At 53.2% G+C, this 26,964-nt stretch overlaps 1 pseudogene; it reads left to right on the plus strand.

Moving 5' to 3' along the window:
* The window catches only part of LOC120383895, a 379,520-nt pseudogene that overhangs the window by 269,962 nt on the left and 82,594 nt on the right, over positions 1 to 26,964 (plus strand).

Here is a 26,964-nt window from a genome sequence, read left to right on the forward strand (position 1 = left end):
TGCCCAGGATCATCACGAGGGGAAGGGATAAGATCAGGGAAAGAAGGGAGCAGCCGAGGGGGATGATCTGTGATAGGGAGGAGAGACACAGGGAAATAAAGAGGGATGGAAAGTGAGGCTAGAACAATAATGAATAGAAAAGGACAGTACGAAAGGAAAGGGAATGTGAGCGGGACGGGGAGATTTATTACATGTTGCTGAAAGTGAGACTGTAACTCATTAATTCCCTATATTAATTCCTGGCCATTGGTGCAATTTTAGTGCCATAAAGAAAACTGTTCTCAGTAGCTGGGGATCTCCTTGCCCTGCTGCAGTTATTAAAGCTCCTTCTCAGCTCCTTTTACTTTGCTACTTTCCAGGTACTTACTGTAAATAAAACATTACAAACAATTCTTTGTGTTTGTTCCACTTTAATGTTCCAGCTGCAAGGAATATTGTGCCTCAGGGAAGAGAGTTTGGGTTTTACTGTGTGATGTGTCACTAACCAGCCTGTGCTCTGCCTCTGTCCTGTGCACACCCATGTCAATCAGGAATTGCTCAGCTGTGCTCTGCGGAGAGGTGACTGGTTGCACAGGGTGCGGTCCATGAAGGGACTCGGGTGCTGCAATGCTGAGTGTCACAGTGCGTAATTTTTAGGCAGCGAGAAAATCACAGGGACAGCAGCACTGTGACCCTCAGAGCTGAGTCAGAGGTCTAAACTCCCTAGACAATGCCAGGGCAACACAGGCACCTTACAATGCGATTCACAAAAGCCACCTCAGTAGGCGGGGAGCCATGTAAGCCAGCCAATGGGAGATGCCGACAAGGGGGGAAGGGATGTCCTAAGTCACACCCCTCTCATGGATAGGTGCCTATATCTGGGCTGCAGAGGGGTGTGTCTCTGCTTAGCAACCCACAAACAGGAACCCACCGTCTGACATTGGGGCCTCCAGTTGCTGCAGCTGCCAGTGCCTGGTAGTGATGGTGGCAGCAGCTGGGAGCCCCAGGCCTTTTGAAATCGCCCCAGCAGGCTGCAGGTCTCCTAGGCGCACATGCTGGATGGGTTCAGTGGCACATTAGGGGAAGGAAAAGCCCCGGACCCTGGCAGGAGCCACACTAAGCAGGGGTGGGGAGAAGAAGCCCTGGGCCGTGGTAGTTGGGTGGGGGGTTGGGCAGAGTGAGTAGGAAAAGTCCTGGACTCCAGCAGGAACCATGCAGGGTGGGGTGGGGGGCAGAAGCTCTGACAGCTGAGTCCCTCTCTCTCCCATGCCCCCTGCACGGAGCTGGCTCTCACTCTCCGGCAGTGGAGAAATTCAGCCCAAACTACTCACCTTGGTATCTCCAGTTCCCCCCTCACCACACAGCCATGAAGGGATTCAGCCTCGGAGGCAAGGTCAGCATTAGCCCCACGTGGCAGGTTGGATCTAGGGTACACAGAGGTGAAGTGACTTTCCCAAGGCTAAGCAGGGAGTCAGTGGCAGAGCAGAGAATCAAACCCAGCACACCTGAACCCCAGGCCTGTGCTTGAACCACTAGGCCACCCTTCCTACCTGAGGAGGGGGAACCTCCTCTGCTGTTTTGAGTAGGTGGGTGGGAGTGGGCACTAGACAGAGCCCCCAGGAAATGGGGAGCAGAGAGACATGAGAAAATGGACATGGGTGCATAGGCGGCAGGTTTGTATAATTTTTGGTGGTGCCCAAAATGGTGGTCCCCCAGCTCTCGCCCTGTAAGCCGATATAAAATGAAGCTACAACGTGTCGGCACCACAAGATTACAAGGGTCAATTAAAAGTGGAAAGTCAGGAGCAGCACTTGCCTGCTTCAATATACGGTATTATATTTTGTTGCACCTGTTGTGACAAAGTGGGAATGTTCTTAATGTTTTCTCTGAATCCTGTGTGGGTGCCTCAGTTTCCCCTGCAAGGTACCAACTGAAGGTGTTGGGACAAAGAGATCAGGTGGCCTCCTTGTCCGGAAGAGACACAGAGGCCAGAGGGAGTGTCAGTTTGGAGCTGGCTGGGGAAATGGGGAGAGACCCAGAACTTGGGTCTGGGTTCCCCACCCTCCAAGATGGACCTGACTGCGGGGTCCTGTTTTCTGTACCTACAAGCTCTGTTTTAGACTGTGATCCTGTCGTCTAATAAACCTTCTGTTTCACCAGCTGGCTGAGAGTCACATCTGACTGCAGAATAGGGGTGCAGGGACCTCTGGTTGCCCCAGGACCTGCCTGGGCACACTCGCTGCGGAAAGCGCACGGTGTGGAAGGGCTGAATGCTCCGAGTTCAGACCCAGGAAGGTGTAAGCTTCTTGCCCTAGAGACAGTCTGCTCAGAGAGAGGAGGCTCCCCCAAAGTCCTGACTGGCTTTGAAGGAGTGGTTCCAAAGCATCCCAGCATCCCCTTCCATACTATGTGCTTCCCGGAAGTCCGCACAGGCACTGACACTCCCTCCTCTGGCCTTTGTCTCTTTTCCAGGCATTAGGAGGCCACCTGATCTCTTTGTTCTCCAACACCTTCAGTTGGCAGCTTGCAGGAGTGCGGCCCAGGCCATCAGTTGCCCGGAGAAAGGGTTTCGGCCAGTCTCTGTGCAGACGGCATCACACTGGCACTCTAGGGCTCTACAACAATCACACCCCTTTATCCCACCATCTAGATCCTTGAGAAATGCATAGGGGAAACTGAGGCACCCACACAGTATTCAGAGTAAACATTAAGCACATTCCCACTTTGTAACACCTGTATATGACTATATATTTTAAAGGGGTGTAAAATAATCAACTATTGTGCTAAACACAATACTCCAAACTGACCACCAAGTTTAAGTTGCACGTTTTTCCCCTCAGGTGAGGGCTCTGGGGTGGGGCTGGGGATGAGGGGTTCACAGCGCAGGAGGGTGCCCAGGGTTGGGGTGCTGGGGGCACAGGCTCTGGGGTGAGGCAGGGCTGGGGATAAGGAACTTGGGATGCAGACAGGCTGCCCCAGGACTAGGGCCAGAGAGGACCCCCCCCACCCCGTTACCAGCAGCAGCAAGCTCCAGGGGAGGGACCCCTCCTCTCCCCGCTCCGCAGCACACTCACTCTGCACCACAGTCAAGGCACATGCTCTTAGGGACTCTCTTAGGTCCAGAAAGCCCACTCGCCTCCCCTATGGTGGGTACCGGGTGTCATGGAGTCCCCGGGCGATGCTCTGGAACTGCTCCCCACCAAGCCAGTCAGGACTTTGCGGAGCCTCCTCTCCCTTGGAGCAGACTTTTTCAGGGCAAGAAGCTCACATGTCTTCACCTCCTGGGTCTCTTCTTGGAGCATTCAGCATCCTCTGCCCCTCCGTGCGCTTCCCCCAGCGAGCCCGCCCCGGTGGGTTCCTGGGGAAGCCAAAGGGTCCTGCACCCCCACTTTGCAGTCAGACGTGACTCTCAGCCAGCCAGCCAGTCAAACAGAGGTTTATTCGATGACAGGAACACGGTCTAACACAGAGCTTGTAGGTACAGGGTCCATTCTGGGTGCAGTTAGCCAGACCCGCCCTGTCTGCACTTCACTCCTCGTCCCCAGCCAGCTCCAGACTCCCAAACACCCTCCAGCCCCTCCTCTCTGCTCAGTTTCTTTCCCGGGCCAGAAGGTCACCTGACCTCTTTGTCTCCAACACCTTTAGCTGGCACCTTTGCTCTGTAGCAATCACACACCCTTATTCCACCACCTGGATACTTAAGAACTGCATAGGGGACACTGAGGCACCAACACAGTATTCAGAGAAAACATTAAGAACATTCCCAGTTCATCACACCGGGGTGGGGGGGGTTGCCATCATGGGTGGCCTCCCCACCCCTGCTGCTGCCTCTGGGTGCCGGGGCGGGGGAGAGAGCTCCCAAGCACCTGTGTGCCTCCTTCCTGCTCCTCTCTCCCTCTTCCCCTCCCCCGGTGCTCCAAGAGGCTGCCGGCCACTGATCTCTATAGCCTTAGGCAGAAGCAGCACAAACAAAGGAGAGAGGCACTGGCTGTTTTATTTCAGGCAGGGAAGCTCGGAGGTGGGGGCAGGGGAGAAACCCAGCTCCAAATATTGGTGAAGCAGAGCCCTCAGCCTTGAATATTCCTGGTGCTTAAGCACGTCGAGCCCATATAAGATGCCGCCCCTGCATAGGGGGTGGGAAGCAAGAAGGGGGAAACATCAAGAAGGGGAGCAAGGACTTAGAAAAGAAACAAGAGCGAGAGAAAGGGGCAGGGAGAGCGATAGGAAAGGAGAGAGGGAAAACTCCCCACTGCTTGTGTCTCCCATCCACCTTCTTCCCACAGCCGTCAGTGGCCCTTAGCTCCCAATCAGGCACTAAGCCGGGGTGAGGCACAGAGTGAACACAGTGTCTTTACACAGGGGTGTCAGTGAAGGCAGCTTGTAGCTGAGTGCAATGATTTTAATACACTGTAATTCATGATAATGTAATGCTGTAGTTCACTATTTTAATAATGACATTGCTGTGATACCAGTGATAGACACACATTCAGTAACTAGAGTATGAAAGAAGTGTATAAATATGCTGAAAATTGTCAGTTCTGGGGACAGACTGAGCCCCCCCAGACACACACACCTCACCCTTAAGGCAGGAGGGGGCAGAAAGGAGTGAGCAGTGGGTAGGAGGAGGCTGTCAGGGGAGGGGACTTGGGGGAGGGGGCAGAGCAGGGGCAGGAAGCGGTGGAGTGGGGTGAAGTGGGGGCTTGGCCTTGGGGAAGGGGGAGGAGCCGGGATGGGGCACCCACCGGCACAACCAAAAGTCAGCACCTATGGCGCGCGGGGTGGTACTAGTGGCAGGAGTGAAGGCAGCCGGGTGGGCATGTGGAAGCCCTGGCCTTGCCGGAAGAGCCCCCAGCAGCGCAATTGACAGCTCACTGGGCACCAGCCAGCACAGGCGCAGCACCGCCCAAATGTCAGGCAGATGGAGTCCACTTGGGCGCAGCTTGTGCATGCGAGCACCAGTGGGGGCCCATTATCTGTTCTGCCCTGGGGCACGGAATTGCTGTTGTTGGGTCTGGGGGGACTCTGCTCATGTCCTGCTTGGGGCCCACAGCCCAGCTCCCTGTGCGTTCCCATAGCTTGTCCTCTGTGTCCGTTCCCCTTTCTGTTCACTGTGCTGGTTTAGATCAACAATGACAGTCATTTAGGGGATTCCCTTGGGTAACTGAGAGAGATTTATGGTCTGAATTCTCACTGGCACAGCACTGCCAACCCCAGGCATTTGAAAATCTTAAATCAGGCCAGCCCCCCAAAATCATGAGATTTAATCATAATAAATAGTAAATATTAGTATTATTTTATTTGCCTTTTGGTTTCTCAGAGCTTTAGACTGCACTCAGGGGCCCCAAATTGGGGGGGTGGAGAGAAGGATACACTTTACCAAGGCCGGAGACCCTGGGGGCCCAGCCCAGGCTGCAACCCCCATTACCACGTGTGGGAGGGGGCCTGAGTTACAAGTTTGTACTGGGCCTGAAAAAATTATGCTTGAGCCCTGACTGCACTGGGGTGAAATTGTTATGTTTTTTTCTGCAACAAAAAGAGCTAGATACTTCCTTTGCTTATAAAACAAAAGCTGAGAGTCTCACCTCCTCACATGCTTCCAGGAGCTGGGGCTTCATCAAACACACCAAATATTGTAAAACTCATGATAAAATCATGAAGTTGGTGATGCTGCAGCTCCTTTCCACTAAGCCAAAGCAGCGTTAGTGTAAACGAGAATTGTGTCTTGAAAACACTGATTCCAACTTAATAAACTCGCAGGCTAAAAGCTTTGTTATCACCAGGCTTAGTAGAATTAGCTTTTATTCATAAATGTTGGCAAACGTTGCTTTTGCTGTCTACACACAGACCAATGAATAAAATATTTCAATTGATAATAAATGATAAATGGAGATACGCAAAGTAAGAACAAGGCTGCTTGAGAACTTATTTGTGTTTGATTGAAGGACAGTGACTCTGCATCTTTTGACAGGTAATGCGACCATCTGTGTTTTCATAGTTATAAAGCTTCAGCTTTTTGAATCTACTGACTTTAAATCATGGGGGTCTGACTCACTATTGACGTATCCCCCCATAATTTCCCGCAACTGTGAAAACTGAAATTGAGAACAATTGGAAGGAAATGCTAAACCCAGAGTTTTGTGCAATTGTGAACATTTAACTCAATAAAATCAGGAAAAAATGCTTAAAAGTGGCAGTGACATATAATTAATATATCAATGAATACTGGTTCTCTCTCCCCAGACACACAGACTCTGCTCCTTCAAGGGCATCACCTAGGGTGACCATACAGTGAGTGTTGAAAAATCAGGATGGGGGTGGGGTGTAATAGGATCCTATATAAGAAAAACACCCAAAAATCAGGACTGTCCCTATAAAATGGGACATCTGGTCACCCTCGCATCACCATAGGGGGATGCCCCCCAGCCACAGGGCCCTGGGGAACATGTCACACAAACGCCTGCAGGCTGCAATGTTCCCGGGGCTCCTCCCCGCCCAGCAGCAGCCGAGTCAGTCCCAGGAAGGGAAACACCCTGCGGCTGCTGCAGGAGCTGCCAAGGCAGAGCCCGGCCGGCCTCGCGTGGCTTCTCTCGTGCAGCGAATGTCGCCTGTTCTGGGGCCGCCCTTGGGGACGGGGCTTCTGCCTCTTTTGTTGGTTGGTTTTTAATTTCCCTCCCGAGAGCGTGATTGGCTCCCGGTTACCCAATCGGCTTTAAAAAAGCTTTAAAGGCTCGTTACTGCGCCTGCGCGATTTTTGGTTTCGTTTTCGGGATGACCCGGCTGCTGCCGGTTCTGTTCTTCGCTCCTCCTGCAGCGCCTGGCTCGGGTGCGGGGGCCTTGACTTGTTCTTAGATGCGGGGCTGGGGGAGGGTTGCTGGCTGCCCCACGCCTGCACTCCCCCCTCCCCTACGTGGCTGCGCCTGGCTCACTGCAGGGAGGGGTGTTGGTTGGTGGGGCTTGTGGTTTGGAGGGGAGGATCGATTTACCTGCCCTTGCCCTGCTCACCTGGCAGTTTCAGTGCAGCTGCAAGGAGGGGAACTCCCAGGCTGTGTGGGGGAGGGGCTGGCAAAGGCTGCAGCTGGGTTTGAGGGAGTTGTGGGGGATTGGCCTGGCTGGGATGGGGTTGGGGGGAGGGGTGGCTCTATGGAGTTGGTTGGGGGAGGGGAGTGGCACCCACTGTCCTGTGCTAATTCTTGGTCGGTCTTTGGTCATCTGGGATGCATCAGCTGGGGGTAGGGTCTACTGGGGGTCTGCTCTGGGTGTGTACTGGTGGAAAAAATATTAAAAGTTCTGTCCTTTGTGTTGATCTGTCTTTCTCTTGGTTTTGGTTGGTAGGCATATTGGACTGGTGGTGGTGTGTGGAGGGGGGCTGAGAGAGGCAAGGGGGACATTGGCTGTGGGGATTTCTGGGGGGCACAGAGAGGTGTTGCTTGAGGGGGACCCCTGAGTGCATGGGGGGAGGTATTTGAATGCAGAATGAGGAGGGGGCACTGGCATGGGTGGTGGAGGGCTTGGGCTGGGGTGTTGGGGGTGCATGGGGCCCTGACTGGGACAGAGTAGGGTGGAGGCATGAGAGTCTGGCTCTGGCAGTGTGGGGTGCATTCTGGTGGCCCTGGCTGGGGCAGCTGGGGGACAAGGCTTTTGATTTTTGTTTTTATTTAGATTTTTTTTCACCATCAGTGCTGGTACATCATCCCCATCACTAACCTGCCCCTACATTCCTGACATCAGGAAAGTGAAACTGTTCCACTGCTCAGAGGGAGCCATGGCCGCAGAGTACCCCGTGGAAAGTCTCCAGGAGGAAGCTACATGTCCCGTCTGTCTGGAGTATTTCACAGAACCTGTCATTCTGGAGTGTGGGCACAATCTCTGCCGAGCCTGCATCAGCCAGTGCTGGGAGGGATCCGATACAGCCACCTCCTGCCCTCAATGCAGAGAAACTGTGCAACAGAGAAACCTCAGGCCCAAGAGGCAGTTGGAAAATGTCCTAGAAATCACCAAGCGACTGAGTTTACAGGCAGCAAAGGGAAAAGGAGGGGACGGGGTGTGTGGGGAACAGCAGGAGGCTCTGAAACTGTTCTGTGAAGAGGATTAAACTCCTATCTGTGTGGTATGTGGCAGATCCCGGGGTCACCGCACTCACACGGTGGTTCCCATACAGGAAGCTGCCCAGGAGTACAAGGTACCGAGTTGCTGTCCAGTCTAATGGGTGATAACTTTGGATGTTAATTACAGGTTAATGGTGTAACTGGGTCATTCAGCTGTGTGTAGCCTTCATTGCATGAAAGCTGATGGGGGAATTACAAACTGTGGCTGGTATTACTGGTTGTATCACAGTGTTTATTGTTATTTGCATCCCCTACAGACTCCAGATGAGCTCTGACCTTGATTGTAGGGGGCCCTGCACAAAACCCAGTGAGGGACAATCCCTGCCCTGAGCCATTGACAGGCTAACTGGACAAGACAGACAAAGGGTGGGAGGGGAAACTGAGGCACGGTAAGGGGAAGTGACTTGTCCAAGGTGACTCAGCAGATCCGTGGCAGAGCTGGATATAAAAACCTGGTTTTCCAAGGCCCAGTTCAGTGCCCTAACCACTAGCTACTCTGCCCCTTTCAGCAGCACTGAGCAGTGATGAAGTGCAGAGATTAGGGGGGAAAGACTCCTTAATACAGGCCCTAGGCCCAGCAGGGAGATGAGGTTTCCCACAGGGATTCTGAACTCCTGTGCTGCTCCATGAGGGGTTAAACTCAGATGCTGCCGGGCTGCACTAGAGGAGATCATGGGGCTAAACGCTGTGTTGGACCCCAAGCAACAAAAAACGTCCACCCCGTGGCAGGTTCAGTCACAGAGACCCCGGTGAGACTGTCACTTGATGCGCTGGGGTACCACTGAGAACAACCGTCCTGCCAGAACGAGCACGCCTCCAGCAGGGGCAGCGAATTATATGGGCCCGTGGTGCCCGGGCTCCAGCAATATTCGGGGCCAGGCCCCACCAACGTTCAGGGCCAGGTCTCTCTCCTGTCCCCGCCTGCTGCCCCTGTGCCTCTCCCAGGCCCCAGAGAGTCCCTGCAGCTCCACGTAGGCATCAACTGCCGCCACAGGGTCCTAGTGCCCCCCACCACTACTGCCAGGGCAGACTGATCCTGAGCCTGCCTTCCCCCTCGGACCCTTTCATTTTCTGGGGGGACCCTCCTGCCTGCAGTCACCGCTCCTGCCCCACGCTGGACAAGGGGTAGCCCCAGCCCCCACCCCGAGTGAGGCTACAGTGAGGGGCAGCAGCAGGGGAGCAGGCACACATGTGATGGCAACCCCTCCTCTGCCCCCACCACAGGGGAGGCGAGGGGACTTCCAGAACCTGAGAGGAGCCCTAGGAGCACATGCACTGACAGTGGTGTGAGGTGAGCATGGTGCTGGGGGGATGTGGGGGGCCCCTCCCCCAGAGCTTGCTGCTGCCTGCGAAGAGAGGGCTGGGGGGAGTCCTCCTCTCTGGCCTGCCTGCACCCCAAACTCCTCATCCCCAGCTCTCACCCCAGCCTTCTGCCCTAGCCCTGAGCCCCCTCCCACACTCTAAACCTCTCATCACCAGCCCCACCACCAAGCCCTCACATTTTTACATTTTTAAAAAATATACAGTAACTCCTCACTTAACATTGTAGTTCTGTTCCTGAAAAATTCTACTTTAAGCAAAAGGATGTTAAGCAAATTCAATTTCCCCATAAGAATTAATGTAAATGGGGGAGGGGAGGCTAGGTTCCAGGGATTTTGTTTTTTGCCAGACAAAAGACTATACTTTAGAGAGAGAGAGAGAGAGAGAGAGAGAGAGAGGATAAGTTTTAAACAATTTAATACTGTACACAGCAGTGATGATTGTGAAGCTTGGTGGAGGTGGTGGAGTCAGAGGGTGGCTATTTCCCAGGGAATGCCTTACTGCTAAATGATGAACGAGCACTCGGCTGAGCCCTCAAGCGTTAACACATTGTTGCTAATGTAGCCTCACACACTACAAGGCTGCCCGAATGGAGGGAGGGGAGACAACATGGCAGAGAGAGACAGAGACACACGCCCTGTGTGTGAGAGACACGCATTGCCCCTTTAAAGTACGCTGACCCGACGCTAACTACATTGCCTTTTTAAGTAGATTGGCAAGTTGAGACAGCAGCTGCTGCCAGCAAGCTCCCTCTGTCCTGAGTCCTGTCGTGTCCTCTCACCTGCTCTGTGGAGATGGGGGGCAGGAGAAGGGGAGGAGGACACCCTGACATCAGCACCCCTCCTTCCCCCCCCCCCCCGCACCCTCTGCAAGCAGGAGGTTCCCGGGAATAGCTCCAAGGCCACACAGGGAACTCAGGGGAGCTGTTGTGAGGCTGCCGGTCCACCCTGGTTCCAAGCCCCCACCACTAGCTCCAACAGGCTGCTCTTTCTGCAAGCAGTGGACAAAGCAGGCGGCTGCTAAACAATGTTATAAGGGAGCATTGTGCAACTTTAAATGAGCATGTTCCCTAATTCAGAGGTTCTCAAACTGTGGTCCATGGACCACCAGTGGTCTGCGAGCTCCATTCAGGTGGTCTGTGAATAGTACCCTCTAAAGGTGCGTGCCTGAGTGGCTGTACATGAGAGAATGAAGGGCCACCCACCTAATTAGTGGAGTCGCGCAGGTGTGGCTCCCAGCACATTCCACAGGACCCTGAGCTGCCATCAGATGGACTTTCAGCCTCAGTCCCTGTGGTGGTGGGGGAGGCACTGAGTTACTGCCCTGGGGGTGCTGCTGGGGGAGGGAGGAGACTTACCTGCTCACAGACAATTTTAACAGTTCTAAAACTTCAACTTTTTGAATCTCAGTGTCTAATGTCATTAGTTATTGTCTGACCAAAATATTGTCTGATCCCCCCCATAATTTCCCACAACCGTGAACATTTTACTTGGAATGAAATGCTTAAAACCCAGATTGTTGTGCCACTGGGAAAGTTTAAATCAATAAATATAAAAATTGCTTAAAACAAACATCTGTCAAAACTATATATTATAAAAAAATTCTGCCGAGCCTGACTATCACTCCTAACACACAGCTCCTGCAGGCTCATCCTCAGAGAGGGATGCCTCAGTGACCCTCCCCACCAGCACAGGGGCTGATTTCAGGACCAGAGCCCTAGTGATACATTTTTTCACTAAAGCTTTCAGGGGTGAAATTAGTTGGGTCCTTCCTGCTCTGCAAACAGCCTGAGTCATTTTCAGGCAAGGAAACACCCCCTTGCTGCTGCAGGAGGGGCATGGTGTGAATTCAGGAAATTGAAACTAACCCTGATCCACTGCCCAGAGGGCAGTGCAAAAGAGAAACCTTAGGCCCAACTGGCAGCTGGAAAATGTCCTAGAAATTGCCAAGCGACTGAGTTTACAGGCAGCAAAGGGAGCAGGAGGGGACAGGGTGTGTGTGGAACACCAGGAGGCTCTGAAACTGTTCTGTGAAGACGATCAAACCCCCATCTGTGTGGTGTGCGACAGATCCCGGGCTCACCGCACTCACACGGTGCTTCCCATACAGGAAGCTGCCCAGGAGTACAAGGTACAGAGTTGCTGTCCAGTCTAATGGGTAATAACTTTGGATGTTAATTATAGGTTAATGTTGTAACTGCGTCATTCAGCTGTGTGTAGCCTTCATTGCATGAAAGCTGATAGGGGGCGTTACAAGCTGTGGCTGGTATTACAGGTTGTATCACAGTGTTTATTGTTATTTGCATCCCCTACAGACCCCAGATAAGCTCTGACCTCGATTGTAGGAGGTCTTGCACAAAACCCAGTGATGGCCAATCCCTGCCCTGAGCCATTTACAGTCCAACTGGACAAGACAGACAAAGGGTGGGAGGGGAAACTGAGGCACAGTAAGGGGAAGTCACTTGTTCAAGGTGACTCAGTAGATCCTGGCAGAGCTGGATATAAAAACCTGGTTTTCCAAGGCCCAGTTCAGTGCCCTAATCACTAGCTACTCTGCCCCTTTCAGCAGCACTGAGCAGTGATAAAGTGCAGACAGTAGGAGGAAAAGACTCCTTGATACAGGCCCTAGGCCCAGCAGGGAGATGAGGTTTCCCACTGGGATTGTGAACTCCTGTGCTCCTCCATGACGGGTTAAACGCAGATGCTGCCGGCCTGCACTAGAGGAGATCACTGGGCTAAACGCTGTGTGGGACCCCGAGCACCTTGAGTCCACACCCACAAGGGCTCCAGACAGCGCAGGTCCATGCCAGGTACCACTGGGATTCGACTTATCTTCAGCAGAACTAACCCCTGGGCAGTGCGGACCTGTGCCAGTCTGACCTGTTCTCGTGTGTTCATGGGCAAGGACCAGCCAAGGTGGTTCCATTAGTCCCACCAGGCAGCCTTTTGAAATCTCCCAGGATCCACTGCTTCCGGGGTCTTTGCTGGGGACGGTGGGGGAGCTACCCAGAGGCCATTGCCACGGAAAGGGGCTAGGACAGCACTAGGGGAAACTCTAGCTGTTCCTAACACAAACCAACACATCTAATGGGGTTTGCCCTACTCCAGCCAGTCCAATCCCCAGGGGGCTGAAAGTCAATGGAGTTGGACTCCCTTGAGCATCCCGGCCTGTATGGCTGCCCCTGGTGGCTTATGGGGTTGGTATCACTGTTCATTAAATCTTCTCAAAAACATCTTTATAGATTCACCGCTAAGGGACACCAGTTTTCCACTGGTTTGACTCAATGGAGAGAGTGGACATAATAACTTCAAACAATCTGAATACAAAACCCACCCAATTTCCATAAATAAGGTTTAATTTCCTTGGTGTCTCTGATGTCCTACCTCTAGAAAGACCCGCTGTTGTACACAGTATTGTTGTAACTGCGTTAGTCCCGGAATATTAGAGAGACAAGGTAGGTGAAGTAATAGGTCGTCCCATCCCCATTATCCAGCCCGCTTATTCATGCCCATGACTGTCTGTAACCTGTTTGTATGAGTGATGTACCCCCACTGCCTTCTGACTATATCTTGATCCCACCCACCGTACACCCCACATTGGGGACATGACAGACTGTATATGGTATATGCTGTCCAATACCAAAACGCTAATATCCCCCTACAACCTGTATGTTACCCCCAATGACACAATAACTGATGCTTCAAACACTTTGTATCGTTTATTTTCAAATATTCTCTAATAAACTTTAAATCTGCTCATGGCCAGCTTCTGTGGGTGAATGACAAACTTTCAAACTTACACAAGGCTCTTCTTCAGACCTGGGAAAGAGTATGTTCCCCAGAGCTGAGTTGTGTGTAACTCTCTTACCAACAGGAGCTGGCCCAGCAGAAGATATTGCCTTACCCACCTAGTTTATCTAGGACGACTGACTGTTATCTTGAATTTTGGGTGGAAAACACCTCATCTACCCACTACAACCCTCAAAATAAACCCACCAAATCATTTCTGTTTGTCAGGAAAAAATACAAGCCCATTTGAAGACTCTGAGGGAAGAGAGAGAAAAGCTGCTGGGATTTAAAGTGACTGGAGAGAAGAGAAGCCAGGAGTATCTGGTAGGTGCCTGTTGTTCTTCGCCTGCTGGGACATGGAGGTGGGAGGGATGTTTATTGGTAGATTTCTCTGTGGCCTTGTGTGTGTTTCTCCACGATCATGGGATGCTGTGTGTGTGTGTGTGTGTACACAGGTGTGCATATCACAAATGTTCTCTCCCTGGAGAAGGACAACAGCATCTTCTGCAGGATCTAAGATGCAGTTTAATTAATGAGTTAATTACGACCCCTTGTGGCTTTCACAACATTTCTCCCAAACTACACTGACTATACCCCAGTAGCCATGGAGACAGCCCTTTCAGAGAGATGGGGGCCCAATGGGAAGCTGTAAGAGAATCCTCTCCCTTGTGATCACAGTGTATAGTCAAGTGTCAGGATGTGAAGAATGGTGGGTTTTGAACCTCAGTCCACAGAGACTGTCATTACAACCCAGCCGCTCTCCAGAGCCAGCAGGGGAGGGGCTAGTGGAACTCTGGCCCCACCAGAGGATCTGCCTACGAAGCTCCCAATTGGAGCAGACGTTCGGATGCATGAATTACGCCAGCAGGAGTCACGTGAAGTTGTCCAAACAACTGTGTGAACTTCCAATCTGCTGCTGGACTGGACCCTGACTCTGGCTTGGCCCTGGCATTGTCCCTGACTCAGGTTTGACCTGCAGTACTATTATCTGACTTCAGCTTAACCCTTCGTGTGGCTGCCTGACTCCAACTCCAGTCCCGATCCCTGGTGTGACTCCAGACACTGATTCTGACTCAGCCGTTGGCATGACTCCTGAGCTCGACTGTAGCCCCAACCCTTGGTGAGATCCTGACTTTGACTCCAGCTCTGATTTTGGCTGTAGTTCCCGATTTCCAGCTGCAGCTCTGAGCACTAGGCCTGACGGCTCATGTCCTGGTCTCTACACAGATGTGTTAGAGATTGTAAAGAAACTCTCTCTCGTAAGACTGTGTGGAAGGTCATCAGGCTCTGTCCATGTTCCTGACCAGCCCTTTCCTTATTTCTTATAGAAACAGACAGAAACTGAGAGGCAGAAGATTGTGTCTGAATTTCAGCAACTCCAGCAGTTCCTGGAGGAGCAAGAGCGACTCCTGCTGACCCAGCTGGAGAAGCTGGACGAGGAGATTATGAAGATACAGAATGAAAATATCACCAAACTCTCCGAGCAGATTTCCCATCTCAGTGAGCTGATCAGGGACCTGGAGGGAAAGCGTCAGAAGCCAGCAAGTGAATTCCTGCAGGTGAGATTGAATTGGAAACATCCCAAATCCCAACACAGGGACAGGACAGCTCCTGAACCACGGGCACAGGAGTCCAGCAGTCAGAGATCTCAGTGTAACTCAATGTGTGCATTGCTGACATGTGAATGATGATTGTTATTTGCAGACTCACAGACACATTGATATTAGAGATGGAAAAGCCCCATTAGCTCAGTGAAACCATGTCCCTGGGGCCAGGGCAGGGCTGATTTTTCCCTGTATTTGCAAAATCCCTTTCCTGGAATCCCAAGTGTGTGTCAGGTGGTACTGAGATTTATTTTAATCTTTCTCCTCTCTCTCTCCTCTAGGATGTCAAAAGCACCTTGAGTAGGTACGTGGCTCTCTCTCCCTCCCACACATACTTGACAATGCTGGGAAAGAGCATGGACATGATGTTAGCTCTGCATCTCCACTGCAACGTGTGTGGGGAAGATCACATGTTGGATAAAAATCTCTCTCACTAATTTCATCCTGAGGTTCTCACCCTTGTATAGAAGACTCTGGAATTCTTGAGTCTGTGGGAAAGACTGACCTCAAGTATTTCCTAGAGATGTCACATCCCTGGGGGACTGGCTGCCTCAGGATTGTGGGAATGGACTGTGGGCCTCTCACTGCTGAGGCACTGGTCACTATTCAGCCCAGGCAGCAGTGGTCAAGAGTCTTTTCCAGCCTGAGGCTTGGTAGGAGACCTGTGTGGAATGAGGTGGGGAGCGGGGAGTTGGCATCTCAGTCTAGTTCCTAGTGGAAAGATTTCTACAGCACTTCACATAGGGATTTCCTGTCCCTCAGAGCATGGAGGCCAAGTTGTAAATTGGCCATGGAGATTCAATTCCCCTTTTGTCCCCAGAGCTGAAGAATATTAATGAGCCCTTTGAAGGGAAGGTTGTACGGCCAGGGGCTGTGTTGCACCTACTCTGAGGCTGGGAGAAGTCAAGGAATTCTGACTCCAGGCATATTAGAGCAGGGACTCACTAGCCAGAACTTATAATGAATCACACAATGAAATATAATCACGTGAAATTGTTTCTCTCTAGGTGTGAGAAGAGGAAGTTCCAGCAGCCAGAGGAGATTTCTCCTGAACTGAAAGAGCAAGTCAGAGATTTCTCCCAGAAAACTATTGTGCTATTGGCGACTCTGAGGAAATGCAAAGGTACCTAAAATGGATCTAGGAATGGAAATTGGGATGTGCCTTTGAGACTATGGGAAGAAAAAGTTGCTGGTCAATTGGTTCACACTTAGATGATGCTTCTATTTAATGTTGGGTGAGAAGGCCAGACACTTGGTCCAAGACATTCAGGTTGATTCATTCAAACCTTTGTTTGCACCACAAACATGCCTTTCAATTACAACTGCAAAGTAAGAAATGACTCACAGACTTTAAGGTCAGAACAAATCTCTCAGATAAACTTAAGCAGATCCATCTGCTCTGACCTCCTGCACATTGCAGGCCACAGAACCGCCTCGCCGACTCCTGCAATTTACCCATAAACTCTGGCTGAATTACTGAAGTCCTCAAATACTGATTTAAAGACTCCAAGTTACAGAGACTCCACCATTTATTCTAGTGTAGTATCTGTACAAAAAACAAAACAAAAACAGGGTCTCTGGCAATTTGACCTGGTGGAAAATTCCTTCCCTATCCCAAATATAGTGGTCAGTTTGACACTGAGCATTTCAGCAAGACCCAACAGCCAGACACCTGGGAAAGAATTTTCTCTAACTCAGAGCCCTCCCCATCTAGTGCCCCATCACCAGCCGTTGGGATATTTGCTACTAGCCATCGCATATAGAAAGAAGTGCTGGCCAGTTCCCTTCTCCCAGGGCATAGGCGGGTCATGGGGGGATTTTTCCTATGAAGCTCTGATTACCCCTTACAATGTCTGACATATTATACACATCCAAATTGCATATTTATTAGTTCTTTTCCAATCACCTTTGAGTGATATGAATATGAAGTACCTTATATAGGTCAGACACTGCACATGCAGAAAAAAGCCCTGCCAATGAAATGTTCATGCAAGCTATTTTCATGTTCTTGTTCTCTTCTCTCTTGTGGTTTATTACCACTGATTGTGCACACGTCACTTTGACCCTTGTCTCCACACAGGGGGTATTGGACTTCTCTGTGGCTGGATGCACAGCCCCCCTCAGCCCAGCTCCCACCCTTCAGTGTCACCCCATCTCTGCACAGCCTCCCTCAGCCCAGCTCCAGCCCTTCAGTGCTGCCCACCACTGCACAGCTCCCCTCAGCCCAGCTCCCTCCAGGCCTTCATTGCTGCCTCCATATTGCACAGCTCCCCTCAGCCTAGCTCCAGCCCCTCAGTGCTACCCCTCCCCCAGCTGCACAGACCTCCTCAGCAGGGCCGGCTCCACACCCCAGCATGCCAAGTGCGTGCTTGGGGCGGCATGCCGTGGGGGACGCTCCACCGGTCGCCGGGAGGGCGGCAGACGGCTCTGGTGGACCTCCCGCAGGCACGTCTGCAGGAGGTACACCGGAGCCGCGGGACCGGCGACCGCCAGAGCGCCCCCCGCAGCGTGCCACCGTGCTTGGGGTAGCAAAATTGCTAGAGCCACCCCTGCCCCTCAGCCTAGCTCCGCAGCAGCAGCAGGGATGAAAGACAAAGGGAAGCCACTTTGGGGAGCTACCGGAGGTGAGCCCCCCTGTCACGGAGTCCCCGTGCGATGCTCCAGAACTGCTCCCCACAAAGCCAGGCAGGACTTTGGGGAGCCTCCTCTCCCTCGGAGCAGACTGTCTGCAGGGCAAGAAGCTCCCACGGCTTCACCTCCTGGGTCTCTCCTTGGAGCATTCAGCATCCTCTGCCCCTCCATGCGCTTCCCACAGCGAGCCCACCCCAGCGGGGTCCTGGGGAAGCCACTGGGTCCTGGACCCCCACTTCACAGTCAGACGTGACTCTCAGCCAGCCAGTAAAACAGAGGTTTATTAGATGACAGGAACACGGTCTAACACAGAGCTTGTAGGTACAGCGAACGGGACCCCTCGGCCGGGTCTGTTCTGGGGGGCAGTGAGCCAGACACCCACGTCTGCACTTCACTCCTCATCCCAGCCAGCTCCAGACTCCCAAACCCCGTCCATCCCCTCCTCTCTGCTCAGTTCCTTTCCCGGGCCAGGAGGCCACCTGACTTCTTTGTCTCCAACACCTTTAGTTGGTACCCTTGCAAAGAAGGGGCCCAGGCCATCAGTTGCTAGGAGACAGTGTCAGGCATTTATGTGCACTGGCCCTTTGCTCTGCAGCAATCACACACCCTTATTCCACCACCTAGATACTTAAGAACTGCATCAGGGACACTGAGGCACCAACACAGTATTCAGAGAAAGCATTAAGAACATTCCCACTTCGTCACACACACACCCCCACACAAGAATTTGTTCCACCCCTGCTCACAACAGACCCCTGCCCCCAGCAGAGATTGTCCTTGTCAGGAGGCAGAGGAGGTTCCCACCCACCCTGGGATAACCCCTGCCTGGAGGGGGGGTGCCCTGGTCACAGTGAGGGGGTGGGAAACCCTGCTCCCCTGAGAGACCCCCCTCCTCTGCTTCCCACATCCTGTGACATGATGGGGGATCTCCCATGTAAGGGACACAGACAGGGGAGAGACATGGGGTAAGCAGTGTAGAGATGGGAAACACTCACACACACACACCCTCCTCCTCCTCCTCCTCCCATAAAACAAATTATTTAAACAAGAAAGTAGTGACAACAATGCACTGAAATATGGTTTTAGGATAAATATTTATTTCAGTGCCCCAATCCTACAAACAAAATATTGACTGTGGCAGTGAGGTACATTCAAAAACACTAAAGTGACTTGAATTTATTATTATTGTTATAGTTTATTATTTATTAACTACCTAGCCAGGTTATGGTTTTCTCAGTGTGGAAAATTGTGTGTTAATTTACGGGTTGAACGATGACTGAACGACATAACACCCCGCCAATGTCCATCAGTAGCGGCTTGGCTACACTTGAGAGTTGCAGCATCGGTGGTGGCTTTACAGCGCTGTAAGTTACTCCCCGTCCACACTGGCAAGGCACATACAGCGCTGCATCTACCTGGCTACAGCGCTGGTTGTACTCCATCTCGACGAGAGGAATAAAGAGAACAGCGCTGGTGCTGCAGCGCTGGGGTGCCAGTGTAAACAGTGATTAATCTTAATACGCTGTAACTGACCTCCAGAACCTTCCCATAATGCTTTTAAGTAAAGATAACTCTCTTTGTTTTATTGTGATGCCTCTGTTTGTTTTGTTGTGAACTGGGGCTCCCGGAGCTGCTTATCTAAAAAACAAACACAGCTCCTGTTTGCTCGAGCAGAGGCAGGGAGCTCCCTTTGGAAAGCCCACAGCTAGTGTTTGCTTGAAGGGGGGAGGAGGGAAGGGGCTTGAGAAGTGAAGCATTGCGGCACGGGGGGGGGGGGTTCGTTTCGGGGAGGCTGCTTATCTGGTCTGTGAGGAAAAAAACAAAGAGGCTATTTGCATTTCGTGAATGAGAGAGGGGTGGGGGAAGGGGTCGGAATTTGCAAGGTAGGGAGCTGACACAGTGTCAGCTCCAAAAATCCACTCTCTCTGTCTCCCCCACGCTCCCTGTCACACTCCACCCCACCCCCGTCTTTTGAAAAGCACGTTACAGCCACTTGAACGCTGGGATAGCTGCCCATAATGCACCACTCCCAACACTGCTGCAAATGCAGCAAATGTGGCCACACTGCAGCGCTGGCAGCTGGCAGTGTGGCCACACTGCAGCGCTTTCCCTCCACAGCTGTATGAAGACAGCTTTAACTCCCAGCGCTGTACAGCTGCAAGTGTAGCCAAACCCTAGGTTTGGTAATTTTGTCAAGTGTCTGTCGTACAATATGATGCTGCCGACCCCTGGCCAAAGGGACCAAAGTGGGTAAAGTTACTTTTATGATAAAGTCTTTGTATGATCTGGGTCTAGGGTACGACAAAAGGCAGTGAGTGAATGAGACAAACCAACTGGAGTCTCAGGGGTGGGAGGGGATGATGAGGGGAAAAATAAATCTCACTTACAGATTGTGGGTCCTGGGATGGTTGTGAGGCTGCAAGGATGTTGGTTCTATTGCTGGGAAATGCCTGAATGAGAGAGGAAATAGAAGGTTTCAGTTAGTTTATATTAAATGCCTGAGTGTGTCTCTGGGCCTCTCAGTCTGTTCTGTCATGATGAAAGCACAGTTCTATGTGTTCAGAATGGGGACGCTGTTACAAATATGAAAGCCTGAAATCTCGTCTCTTTTCTCCCACCAGACACTCTGCTGTCTGCACTGGAGACACAAATTGGAGAACCCCTAGGAGCACACAGACAGGGTGAGTTCTTCTTCGAGTGATTGCTCATGTCTATTCCACAATAGGTGTGCGTGCTCGCCACGTGCACCAGTGCCGGATGTTTTTCCCCTAGCAGTACCCGTGTGCGGGGAGCAGCCCCTGCAACCCCTGGATTCAGGGCAGGCTCTAGGTTTTTTGCCGCCCCAAGCAAAAAAATTTTTGGCTACCCCACACCCCAGCCCAAGCCCCCCACCACCACCCCAGCACTGGGCTCTCTCTCCCCCCCGCACCCACACCCCAGCCACGCCAGCATTAGGCGCCCCCCCCCCCAACGGGAGATCCGCTACCAGCACATGGCAGATGAGCTCTGGCCCAGCCGCGACTCCGTTCCCATGCGGGTGGAGCTGCTGGGCAGTGCATAGTGGGAGTACTTCCAGGTGGTGGTGCGGGGCGGCGCGGAGAACATGGCCCCCTCCCTGGGCTTTGCGGCACTGCTGGTGGCTGAGGTGGATCAGTTCGTGCTCACCGCCCTCACTCCCGACATGCTGGCGGCCGAGGACCTGGAGAGCCCCCCGGACCTGCTGCTCTTCAGCCTCACCGCACCCCGGCCCAGCCCCGGCGGGCGGGAAGGCGAGGATCTCCGGCTGCAGGGCTGCCTGCTCAGCACTGATGAGCACCGGCCACTCACCTCTTCACACACTCCAGGATCCCCTCTCGCCCCCGCAGCCTGGGCTCGGCTCCAGGGGACCCCGCTTCCCTCTCTCACCAGCTCCTCACACCCTCCAGGAGCCCCTCTCACCCCCGCAGCCGGGGCTCGGCTCCAGGGGACCCCGCTTCCCTCCCTCACCATCTCCTCACACCCTCCAGGAGCCCCTCTCACCGCTGCAGCTCGGGCTCGGCTCCAGGGGACCCTGCTTCGCTCCAGGGCCTGGGCTGCGGCGGCGGCAAGAGAGGCTCCCGGAGCATGTGAGGAGCCGGGGAGGGAGGGAAGCGGGACCTGGGATGCAGGGAGGGGGGAGGGGTCCTGCTGCTGCTGCCGCTCTGAGTCTCCCCAGGGCAGCGCGGCATTTCCCTGCCCGAGTGGGCTGTGCAGGGCGCCGCCAGGCTGGGCAGGGGGCGTGGATCCCAGCTCGTGCGCTGACAGGGCGAGTGGCTTTTTGTCACTCCAAGCAAAAAAACAAAAAAAAAAGGGAGGGGGGGTGGATTTTGCTGCCCCTTAGAAAGTGCCACCCCAAGCACATGCTTGGAGGGCTGGTGCCTAGAGCTGGCCCTGCCTGAATTGGTGCCTGGCTGGCGCGGTAGAAGGGGATCTGCCCCATGCTCCAGAGGCAAGCCACCGCTGGGATCGCCGCATTCGCCACCGGTCCGATACTGGTCTCGGTCTCAGGAACTTTCCCGACACCACTCACTGCCCAGCGACCATTCAGGGCCTAGTCCATGTGGATCACTCTCAACGCCGGCCGGAATCCCGGCAGCGCTCCTCTTCGCAGAGCAAATATCGACGGGACTGTGGCGGAGGTCACCAGTGGTCCTGATCTCGAAGGAGGTACTGCAGTTGGTCGTGGCACGATCGTCGATGCTGTTCCCACTCGGACTCCCGCTCCAAGTCTCCGCCAAGGCATCGTAGCCCTGGGTGTCGATCGCCGGCGTCCCGCTGTCGTAGGTCTGCCCGTCGAGACCAATCACGGAGCAGCTACTACCGTTGGTGCCGTTCCTCCGCATTGAGATTGCGGTCCTGTGGCCGACGCAGATCCCGACACCACCTCTACGCCCAGTCCAGAAACAGCAGTGAGTCATATGCCAGCCCAGCCTCTGCTCACGGCCGTTCATCTACAGGCCAGGCTAGCCAACTCGAACAGCCAGATCCGCCAGTGCCGCAGCAAGTGTGATGGCACTGAGCATCATTGCCAGCCCAGTGGTACCAGTGGTCACCATGGCCTCCGGTGCAGCCCCCAAATGTGGGCTCGCTCGGTGGCCAAGGCATCGGAAGCCCTGTCGGCCTCCACTACACCGCCAGGAAAGGAATCGGTGGGACCCGTGTCCTCAGTACCGTGCCCAGAGTCCAACCAGGTGGTGGATCCTCCAGTGCCAGCCAACACCCAAAGCACCCCACCGGCCTCCTCGCCCTGTTCGGACGACCTGATTGTGACCCTGCCCCCCTCCATCCCGCAGGAGGACTAGGTCCTCACCGTGCCAAACTCAGTGCTCACCACCCTGCGGTGGTGGTATGCCCCAAGCAACATGCTCCAAAGGGTCCTGTTCTGGGACAGGGCCCCATTGTTGGAGCTGGTGTCCGATGCATCAGACCTGGGCTGGAGGGCCCATGAGGGGAATTTTCAGACCCAAGGCCTGTGGTCTCTGCAGGACCTGACCCTTCACATAAATGTCAAGGAACTCAGGGTGGTGTGGCTGGCGTTTATGGCCTTCTGCTCGCACCTGAAGGGCAAGGTAGTCAGGGTGGTCACGGACCACACGGCCTCGATATTCTATATCAACAGGCAAGGCGGGGCCCAATCCTCTGCCACGAAGCCCTCAGTCTGTGGGACTTCTGTATAGCCCACGACATCCACCTAAAAGCCTTTCACCTGCTGGGCGCCCGGAATGTGAGGGCGGATCGCTTGAGCAGGGACTTCTCCTCTCAGCACGAGTGGTCTCTACACCTGGAAGTGGCCCACCAGCTCTTCCAAGGGTGGAGAACTCCCAGGTGGACCTGTTCGCGACCCAGCAGAACCGACGATGCCCCCGGTTCTGCTCCAGGGGGGACTAGGGAGAGGAGCTATCTCTGATGCCTTTCTCCTGTCCTGGTCAGGCCAGCTTCTCTATAACTTTCCCCCATTCCTGCTGATTAGCATGGTCCTGGAGAAAATAAAAATGGATTAAGCCAGGGTCGTCCTCATTCCCCCGGCATGGCTGAGACAGCACTGGTACGGGACCCTCTCGGGCCTGGCACTGGCTCTGCCGTGGCCGCTCCGGCTCTGCCGGACTTGCTCTCCCAGGACCAGGCCTGCCTCCTCCACCCCAACCTAGCAGCTCTTCACCTCACGACATGGCTGCTCAGTGGCTAGGTGGCGAGGCAAGTACATGCTCAGAACAGGCCCACCGTGTCCTCTTCGAAAGGAGAGGGCCCTCCACTTGCTGCTCTTTCTTGGCAAAGTGGTCTCGGTTTTCCAGGTGGGCGGCAGACCAGGGTGTGCTCCCAACGGCCGCCCCGATCCAGCTTATTCTTGATTACCTCCTCCACCTGTGGGCCCAGGGCCTGGCACCCTTGTCAGTCAGGGTGCACCTAGTGGCCATATTGGCCTTCCATCCCCCGGTGCAAGGACACACACTATTTTCCCATGCTATGACTGGTCGGTTCCTTAAGGGTTTGGACCATCTTTACCCATATTCTAAACCCCTGGTCCCACCGTGGGACCTGAACCTGCTGCTGGCTCGTCTTACAGGGCCTCCGTTTTAACCGTTAGCCACGTGTTCCTGGTCTCACCTCTCATGGAAAGTGGCCTTCCTGGTTGCTATCTCGTCAGCCAGGCGGGTCTCTGAGCTCAGGGCCCTGACCTCTGAGCCCCCATATATGGTCTTTGATAAGGACAAGGTCCAGCTCCGCTCACACCCCGCGTTCCTCCCGAAGGTGGTCTCTGCCTACGACATGGGTCAGGACATTTTTCTACCGGTTCTCTGCCCCAAACCTCATGTGCCTAGTGAGGAGCGCCATCTCCCCATGCTCGATGTGAGACGAGCTCTGGCTTTCTACCTCAAGCGGACCAAGCCATTCAGAAAGTCCTCACAACTGTTCATTGCATTGGCGAGCGTGTGACGGGCCAACCGATTTCCACTCAGCGGCTTTCTAATTGGATCAGTTCATGCATCCACTCCTGTTATGAGCTGGTGCGTATTCCCCCCCCCCAGCCCCCGCCACCATTGTGAGGGTACACTCGACTCGGGCACAGGCCTCGTCAGCTGCCTTCACGGCCCATGTCCCTGTACAGGACATTTGTAGGGCCGCCACCTGGTCTTCAGTTCACAAGTTCACCTCACACTATGCAATAGTCTCCCAAACCAGGGATGATGCCAGGTTTGGCAGGGCGGTTCTCCATCTCGAGAACTTGTGAACTCCTAATCACCTCCAGCACATATAACTTGGAATCACCTATTGGAATACACATATTTAACTTGGAATACACATGAGCAATCACTTGAAGAAGAAAAGACAGTTACCTTTTCCGTTTTTCGAGATGTGTTGCTCATGTCTATTCCACATCCCGCCCTCCTTCCCCTTTGCCGGAGTTGTCTGGCAAGAAAGAACTGAGGGTGGGGGAAATGTGCAGCTCCCCTTATACCGCGCCAGGTAGGCACCACTCCAGGGGTCGTGTGGGGGCGCTCCTCCCCTACGGGTACTGCTAGGGGAAAAACTTCCGGCACTGGTGCACGTGGCACGCACACATACCTACTGTGGAATACACATGAGTAACACATCTCCAAGAACACCAGTTACGGAAAAGGTAACTGTCTTTTTGCAGCTGGAGGTTGTCTTTAAATTATGAGAAAATTCCAGTGAAATCATCTTCATGAGATTGTAATGAAAGTTACCAACCAAATCAACAGTGGCCATGACACACACACAGCCCTACAAATAACCCATTAAACAGCGAGGAGATCCAGGGGCACTGGAACATGGGGGGCCAGAGGGCCAAGCCCACCCACTTTTTAACATGGGCATAGTTTAGGGGCACGGGAACATGTTGCTCCCCCAAACTGCAAGCCTTGGGCCGGCGTGGAGCATCACAGGCAGTGGCTGTGCTTCATGGTGAGGCAGCTGATCAGCCCCAGTGTAGCACAGCATCTTCCTGGAGCTGGCCCCTCTCAGTGGCCCCCACCTCTGCTCCTCTTCCTCCTGGACCCTCCACCTGCCCTGGGTGGTGCACACGGGAGAGTGGGGACATGGGAAGGTGGAGGGTCAGGGGCTCTCCATAGTGGCCAAGGCTCCCAGCCTGGCCAGGGGCAGGGCCTCGGCGGGAAGATGAAGAGTGGGGCAGGGAAGGGAGAAGGCAGGTCCAGAGGTGGTGCGACCTAGTACCCCCCCTCCCCAACTTCTACCAAGCTGACATCACACAAATAATCCTGACACCAACCTTAGTGCTGAGTTCATGCCCATGCTAATGAACAGAAACACTCTCCCTGAGCAGCACATGAACAGAGCTCTCTGCCCCAAGGGCTGACACATCCCTCTGTTTTGTCCAGGTTGCAGGGGGTCTCCCTATCGCTCTTCTCCAACATCCTGCCTTTCCTCTGAGCAGAGCTGGGCTCTCCCATTGGAGCTGCTCACTGCTTCCTGGATTGGAGAGATGCTCTCCCTGTGATGCTGGCAGCTCCTCCCTTCTCTCTGGGCTGGGGATGGGGCTCCCCCACCCAATGCCACCTCCTACTTTTTGGTGTTAAGCAGCTCCTCCCCAATGCTGCATCATCCTCTCTGTTCCCTGGCCTGGGAGTGGAGGCTGCATTAGAGGAGGGAGATTCCCTCTGGGGTTCAAAACTGTAGCTGCCTCCTCTTCTCCCTCCTCACTAAAACCTTCCTGGCTGTGTCTCTCCTGCAGGGAATGGTGCAGAACCAACATGGGTAGCTGGGAGCTGAAGCTTATGCAAGCAAATGGGAAACTAATGAAGTGGGTCTCCTTACACAGACTGAGGAGCTGCAGTAACATCCCTGCTCAGTCTCAGGTGCCCAGGAAAGAGGCAGCTCCCTGGGATCCAGGCCTGTCCCAGCCAGGACAGGCCTGCTGGGGAGTGTGAGAAATGGTCCCAGCCTCCCCCAGGACCGAGCTCTGCCCCTAACCAGGGCCGTAGCAACAAAGAACGTGGCCCCCTCCGAACATATGTCCGGGGCCCCTTACAATGCAGAAACTGGAATGCGGTATTTATTTTATACAATATACAGGGTTCATATTATGTATACATAGGCCTACAGTGTACATGTATTCCGTATTTACGCAAAGCGCTTCTTTCAAGCCTTGTTCTCCGGAAATTGGTTAATCAATGCATCATAGTCCAGAGATCTGGCAATCTTGTTTTCGATTGAGATAACTGCAAGCGCAGAAAGCTTGTCATCTATCATGGTTGAGCGAAGGATATTCTTGATCAGTTTCATTCTGCTGAAGCTCCTTTCAGCACCGGCGACAGTAACTGGTGTGGTCAGAAGAATTCTGATGCAAATGCAAAGATTCGGATATATCTCCTGAAGGCTGTTCTTATATATGTATGTTAAAAAATTGTTTGCCATGACAAGTCCTCTCTCTTTCTCAATGACATAAATAAAACGATTCAATTCCATTGTGAGTTCGTTGGCATCAATGTCTCCCATTTTTCTTTCAAAATTTTTGTTGTGATTCTCCAGTTCATTTTCTCTGTGACACTGCTTCAGGCTGTTAGTGTTGTACAGAAATCCAAACAACTTATACCACTCCACGAGTTGGTCAAATTGCGACGAAACAGAAGATATGGCCTGATCAGTGAGAACAAGAAAGAACTGCAATTTGAATTTTTCTTCGGCAGAAAGACGACTCGAATCATCAGCACATTCGTAATCAAACATTCTCTTCTTACGTCGCACCCTGGTTTCTGGAAACACCTGCTCAATACCCATATGCTCTGCTATTTCACGTGCATTTGTGACCACAGAGTTATATCCTGTATTTCGATAGTCTTCCAAAAACTTCATTGTAGCACCGACTTCTGCCTGCAGTACGTCAATTGACACATCTGGTGACTGAGTTAATTTGCTGGTTTTATTGACGTGAAATAGTATATCGTACCACGTGCACACAGTCAGAACAAAAGGCCACGTAGTAACATGGTCTAAAAGCGCACCGGCTTCTGTTGCTGTATTGCCATCTTTCTTTTCGAG

This window comes from Mauremys reevesii, linkage group 15 (assembly GCF_016161935.1).
Source record: "Mauremys reevesii isolate NIE-2019 linkage group 15, ASM1616193v1, whole genome shotgun sequence".
In the NCBI taxonomy this organism is placed as follows: domain Eukaryota; kingdom Metazoa; phylum Chordata; order Testudines; family Geoemydidae; genus Mauremys; species Mauremys reevesii.